Genomic DNA, 6,659 nt, shown 5'->3' on the forward strand with positions numbered 1-6,659 from the left:
CCTGTTCGCTGATCTCTGATAGGAGTCCAAGATGGCAGATCCGTGCTGCGGTAGCTGATAGGGGACCTCTGCATGCATCTCTCCTCAGGCTCTGTTCTCGGTCAGTTTGTTATTCCATTCAGTACTTGGCTGAGTTCTTTATCTCTTCATTTGATGGTTAGGGTTTCAGGATTGACGTGTGACTGTGTTTGACTTAGTTTTTCTGATCTGTCCTGCGGAGGGACGGCGTGGTGCTTCTGACTATAGCGTCATGTTGCCCAGAAGTCCGGAAACTATTTCTTAATTGTGGTGGTTACAGACTGTGTACATACGTAAAAAAAAAAAATCATTGATTGTATACTTAAAACTGGAGAATTTGATTGTATGTAAATGACACCTCCAAAAGACAAATTAAAAAAAAGAAAAGAAAAATTTAAGTTTAGCCCCAAGTCTGAAGCCTCCTCTCTTTGTTAAAATTAGCGAGTGGGGGGGAGGTACTTACAACAGAGGAACACCAAATTAAGCCCTTCTCCTTGAGGTACCCAGAAATGTTGAAAGAGAATCGAAGAGGGAATAACTAATTCTAGAGTTATGCTAACCACTACTGTAGCCTTGTGTGGCTATTTAAATGTAAACTAATTAAAATTAAATAAAATTTAAAGTTTAGTTATTCAGCCATACTCGCCACATTTCAAGTTTTCAAGAGCCACATATGGGTGGTGGCAACAGTACTGTACAAATACAGTGTATTTACATCCTCACAGAAAGTTCTAGTGGACAGTGCTGCCCTAGAGGATTTATCTGATGCATACTAGTTAAAATTGACATCCTCCCTTCTCCCTACTTTGGGAAACACTGGGTTTGATTTTACCAGTTGCCATAGAGTTGACTCCAACTCATGGCAACCTCATGTGTGTTAAAGTAGAACTGTGCTCCAGAGAGTTTTCAATAGCTGGTTTTTCGGAAGTAGATTGCCAAGCCTTCCTTTTGAAGTGCCTCTGGATGGATTCAAACTGCCAGCTTTTTGATTAGCAGCTGAGCTGCATCAATCATTTGTACTACCCAGGGACTCCAGGCTTAATTTTAACCTCTGTTAAAACCACCATCTCTTTCCACTCACTTGCCCTGTGTTAGATGATGACCTGAGAGCCATTTCAGTTTGCACCGTCCATGATTCTACAGAGCTGAGCATGCTGGGAGTCCAGGACTTTCCACTGAGGGAATTCTAAGGATTTAAAGACCTCAGGATTCAACAATTCTGGAATTCTTGGCTTCAAATCCTGCTCCTGGAGTTTGAAGGAGTTGGAAGTGAAGAGGTGATGAGGCCCAGCTTGGGCCAATTCTAGCCTGATCCTCAGGTTTGTCTGACCCCTCCCTTCTCAGCATCCCTGGCCCCAGCCTGTGCCTAACCCCAGAACAGTTTATTGAAAACCCCCAAATGTTCTGAGTTGGCATCTAGCTAGGCTGGCTCCAGGGTACGAGCAGGTGTGTTCTCTGCCGAGGTTGATCTTTATAATCTTTGATATAGTCATTAGCATTTTTCCAGTTGCTGTTGAGTCAGCTTTGACTCCTGGTGACCCCATGAGTGTCATCGTAGAACTATGCTCCATAGGGTTTTCAATGGATGAGTTTTCAGAAGTAGATCACTGACTTCTGGCTTCTGCAGGACATGGTGGAGGAAGCCGTGAAAAAAGTTCAGGAAAGGCATTCCAGGCAGTAGGCCCTGAGGGGAGGAATGGGGTGGTGGGTGGGCATGGCTCCAAGCAGCTGGATGTTGCTGGGGTGGGCTGCACAGGGCCTGCGTGGGGGTGGAGGCTGGGGAACGCTGGGGTCTCAGGTGCTCCTCTTGGGCTGAGCCCTCCCCCATCTGCCACGTGCAGCTACGCATGCACCCATAGGTGTCCAGGCTACACACTTCTGCATGGGAACCAGATCAAGTGGGGCCCCATGAACTTGATGTTTTGGGATTGACATTTTGGTAGCTGCTCTGACCCCACCTAGCTTAGACTGAAATCCTTTCTAAGGACAGAAATCCAGAACCCCAGCTGGCTTGTGTATTTGAGGAGTCTTCCCAAGTTTACTCAAGATAAATGTTATTGCCTCCATTGTAGAGATGGTGAGACAGAGGCTCAGAGATGGGAAGGATGCAGCCCAGGGCCACACCATCTGGAAACTGAGAAGTGATCCACAGTGTGGCTGAGCCATCGGGTGTGTTCTCAGGCCTGGAATGTGACCATAGGAAACTGGGCCTGATTCTTTTGCAGATGCAACCTGGTTCTCTGGAGGCATTGATCACCATCAATGAGAGGCATGGGCTGCAGGGAACAGGACAGTCTCTCTGTCTGCAGCCTGGTCTTAGCAGGGAGGCAACTGTGCTTTAAAGGGGGCACTGGAAAAAGATAGGTCTCCTGGAGAGAGTGACATTTGAACAGAGACCTGAAGGAAGTGAGGGAGCAGCCATGTGACTGTCTGGGGGAAGAGCAACCTTGGCAGAGGGAACAGCAAAGGCCCTGTGGTCTGAGGATGCTTGGTGTATTTGAGAAGCAGCACCAGGGCCAGTAATCAAACAAGGGGGGCTGGGAGGGAGGGTGGTAGGAGATGAGGTTGACAGGGGTCAGCTCCCGAAAGCCGTGGTATTCAGAGAGTGTTGGGGAGCCCTTGGAGGACTTGGGGCAGGGGGAAGTGACACTTTGGGACATGCTGCCTCTTGAGCTTTTATCGATCAAACAATCTCATAAGAACAGCAGCAAGATCACCAGCTACAGCGCGGTGATCAGACAGGGTGCTGGGTGGTTTACAGGCGCCAGCTGTGACTCTCACAAGCCTGGGAGGTAGTCATGGTTGGCTCTTATTTTACAGATGAGGAAACTGAGGCTCAGAAAGATGGAGGGATTTTCCCATGACCCCAAATGTTTCCTCTGGCTGCTGCACTCTTCCTCACCTGCCCCATTCCTTTGTCTACGGGGCTGGCAGGCTCAGTTGTCCTCAACCCTGGTGTCTTAGTTGTCTAGTGCTGTTATAACAAATATCACAAGTGGGTGGCTTTAAAGAACGTAAATTTATTTTCTGACAGTCTGGAGGCTAAAATTCCAAATCAGGGTCTCAGCCATGTTGATTCCTTCCTTGTAAATAGCCCTGGACATTCCTTGGTTCCTTGGCTTGTAGACTATTTTCACATGCTCCGCCACCTCCCCCATGTGTGACTCTCTGTGTGTCTAATCTGTTCTTTTTACTATTCAGAAGTGATTTGATTTAGAACCCACCCTACTTGGGTATAATCTGATTAACATAACAAAGAAAACCCTATTTCCAGACAGAATTACATGTGGATTTAATCCATAACACTGGCTGCACACTGGACTAACCTAGGGTAGCATTTCCCAGGGATGGCCACACCTGATATCTCCCATCCCACAAGCTTGGCCAATAGAATATAATAGAAGTAACGGGGAATGACTTCCAAGGCAAGGTCATAAAACCACCACCACTTCCACTTTGGTCTCTGGAATTGCTAGTTCTGAGGGAAGCCGGCTGCCATGTCATGAGGATGCTCAAGCAGGTCTGTGGAGAAGCCCAGGTGCAGATGAACTGAAGCTCCCAGCCTATATCCGCACAAGCTTGCCAGCCATATGAGTGAACTACCCTGTCAAGCCTTCAGATGAGACTGCATGTAAGGCCCTGAGCAAGAACTGCCAAGCTAAGCCCTTTCTGAATTCTTGTCCAACAGAAATGATGTGAGAGAGAAAAACGATTGTTGTTGTATTAAGTCACTAAATTTTGTGATGATTCATTATGCAGCATTAGATAACGCCTAGGGACTTTTACGGAAACCCTGGTGGCATAGTGCTTAAGTGCTGTGGCCGTTAACCAAAAGGTCGGCAGTTCAAATCTACCATGCACTCCTCGGAAACTCTATGGGGGCAGTTCTACTCTGTCCTATAGGGTCGCTATGAGTCAGAATTGACTTGACAGCAACGGGGTTTAGGGACTTTTGCAAATTCCAGTGCTCAGGCTGCACCTCAGACCCATTACATCTGTATCTCTGGGGGTAGGGCCCAGGCAACAGGACACTCATGTGCCACCAAGGCTGAGACCCACTGGGAGAGCTCCTGCTCAGCTTGCAGCTTCAGCTCAGGCAGCCTTCACAGACCCTCAGCCAGGTTAGGTGTCTCTCCTCTGGGCTCCCACAGCCCCCTGTGCTGACCCAGCCTGTGCCTGTTGGCAAGCCATGCTTAATGAACATTTTGTGTCTGTCTCCCCCACTAGAATGTGGGCTCCATGAGAACAGAGGTTTCTGGTGAGTCCTTCCAGAGAAGTTCAGATGTAAGCAAACACATATAGAGAGAACACCCTTTAAATTAAATGAAACAAGATAAAATACAGCCACAGGGTACACAGGCGACAGAGCGCTGACATCTGAGGCTGATTTCATCTCAGTTTCGAGCTGAGTGGAGAAAAAACTGCCAAGGTCAGGGTTCTGGAGGGGACAAATCCCACACACTGAAGGAGCCATCGGCCTGTCAGCAGGGCAGATGTTATTGTTGCTCAACTCGTGCTGGGTCAGGATAAGACCATGAAGATCGCTGGCTCCCTCTGATCTGGGTGCAGTTAATGACAGTTTGTCCTTATTCTTAGTCCTCCATCCCAGACTGGAGGGGGCCAAGGACTGGGACGCTGCTATCACCCTGAATTGGCACCAAGTGCTTAGAATATCCTCAAAGGAAACATCAATATACTGTTGGCATGTGAAGATGCCCAGAGTTCTAGAACCCAATATGCCCAAATTATCTTTTTTCATATGGCATGTTTTGGGGTCCAGGGGAAATTCCTTCTGCTGTGGTTTGCTTTACTTTCTTAATCTGGGGAATAAGCCTCAGGTGTTTTTGTTTATTTTGCTTTGTCATCAGCTGGAAGGCATGCAGGACAGAGGAAAGCTTTGAAGATGCAAGGGTCAGCACGGCCTTTATCCAAGCATCTCAGTATATCCCAACACCTGATTACGGTTGTACAACATCTCAGAGAAGAATCCGACCACAATACCATTGTTGTCATTCCCGTTTTAATAACAGGGAAGTCAAGGGCTGGGAGGGACCCTAGCAAGGTACTCACAGGGTCATATGCATTTGTAACATTTACCAAAGTAAGATATTTTAACCTCACTCTGTTAAAGCCACCATCTCTTTCCACTCCAACTTCTCTTTGTGTCAGATGATGTTGGGGTGGGTTTGAGCATTTTGGGGTTCTGGCTAAGGGGACCTTGAGTTGGGGACACATTTAGTTTGGGTTTAATGGGATATGTTTATGTTGTTTCCAGTAATTTTTTTTTTTTTGTGAATAGTTTAGTTAGGAGCCCTGGTGGCACATGGTTAAGAGCTCGGCTACTAACCAAAAGGTCGACCTTGGAAACCCTAGGGGGCAGTTCTTCTCTGTCCTGTAGAGTCACTGCGAGTTGGAATTGACTCGATGGCAACACGTTTGTTTTTTTGGAGGTTTTAAAAAATTATTTCTAACTGACCTGGTATAGGAGCCCTGGTAGAGCAGTGGTTAAGAGCTGTGGCTGCTAATCAAAAGGCTGGCAGTTTGAATCCACCAGCCGTTCCTTGGAAACCCTGTGGGGCAGTTCTACTCAGTCCTATAGGGTCGCTATGAGTTGGAATCAATCCGAAGGCAACGGGTTTGGGTTTTTTTTGACCTGGTCTAAGAATGGCTTCCAGGAATACACTTACCCCTTGAACTATCCTGACTCAATTGGTGTTGTGACGTGATGGTGCAGGGTTAGAGGTCATATTTCAATATGAATGGCCTTACATCACCCAACACCAGAAGTATCTGAGTACTAGAGAAGAAGTTTGAAATTTACGTACCTGTGGTGCCAGAAGCTAGTTTGTGGAAAGTATTACATAGGTATGTCAAATAGGTAATTAGTAAAGAACAATGTTATTTTTCTGGGTTTTGTAATGTTTGTGGGATTTGTCAAGTTTTAAAATCTTGTCATTTGTGATAGTTTCTTTTATCTTTCTAACCAACTATTGACTTTAATACCTAATTTTATATTCTTTGCTTTAAAGAATCCTCCTTAAATTTTATAAAATTTCAGGCTGCACAAAGCCTGGACCTGCTCGTGCTCAGCTTTCTCTTGTGTCTTCCAGGATCACAGGACCAGCCTAGCCTTCCCTCACTGCTGCTGCCACTGCCAATGAGTTCTTGCATATTTACAAAGGAAGGTAACAGAGTGGTGCAGGTCACTGGCTCTGGATCCAGACAAAGCTGAAGTTTCTCACCTATAAAATGGGAACAGTGATAGGATCTCTTTCCTCAGATTACAATGAAGTCAAGGGAGATAATCTGTGTAAAGCCTCAAGCACAATGTAGCAGAGGGTACAGTTCGTCCTAGGTTTGATATTTAGCTGGTGCTCTGATAAAGACTCCTTGTTTATGACAGTTTCTGTTCTGATTCAATTGGTGCCCAAGCCAGAGTTCAAAATCATTGTTAGCTACTGACATATATTAATGCTCCCTTCTACTCTCTGCCCCTCAAGGGTTGTATACTTAAGTGCTCAATCATTGACAAGGCAATGAAAGAATGAAAGACAGCAGCCAGAATAGAAAACAGAGGCAGGCTCCAAACTGAGCAATGCCCTAGACCCAAACAGTTACTCACAGTTAAAAAATTAACCTTG

This window comes from Trichechus manatus, unplaced genomic scaffold (genome assembly GCF_000243295.1).
Source record: "Trichechus manatus latirostris isolate Lorelei unplaced genomic scaffold, TriManLat1.0 scaffold00008, whole genome shotgun sequence".
NCBI lineage: Eukaryota > Metazoa > Chordata > Mammalia > Sirenia > Trichechidae > Trichechus > Trichechus manatus.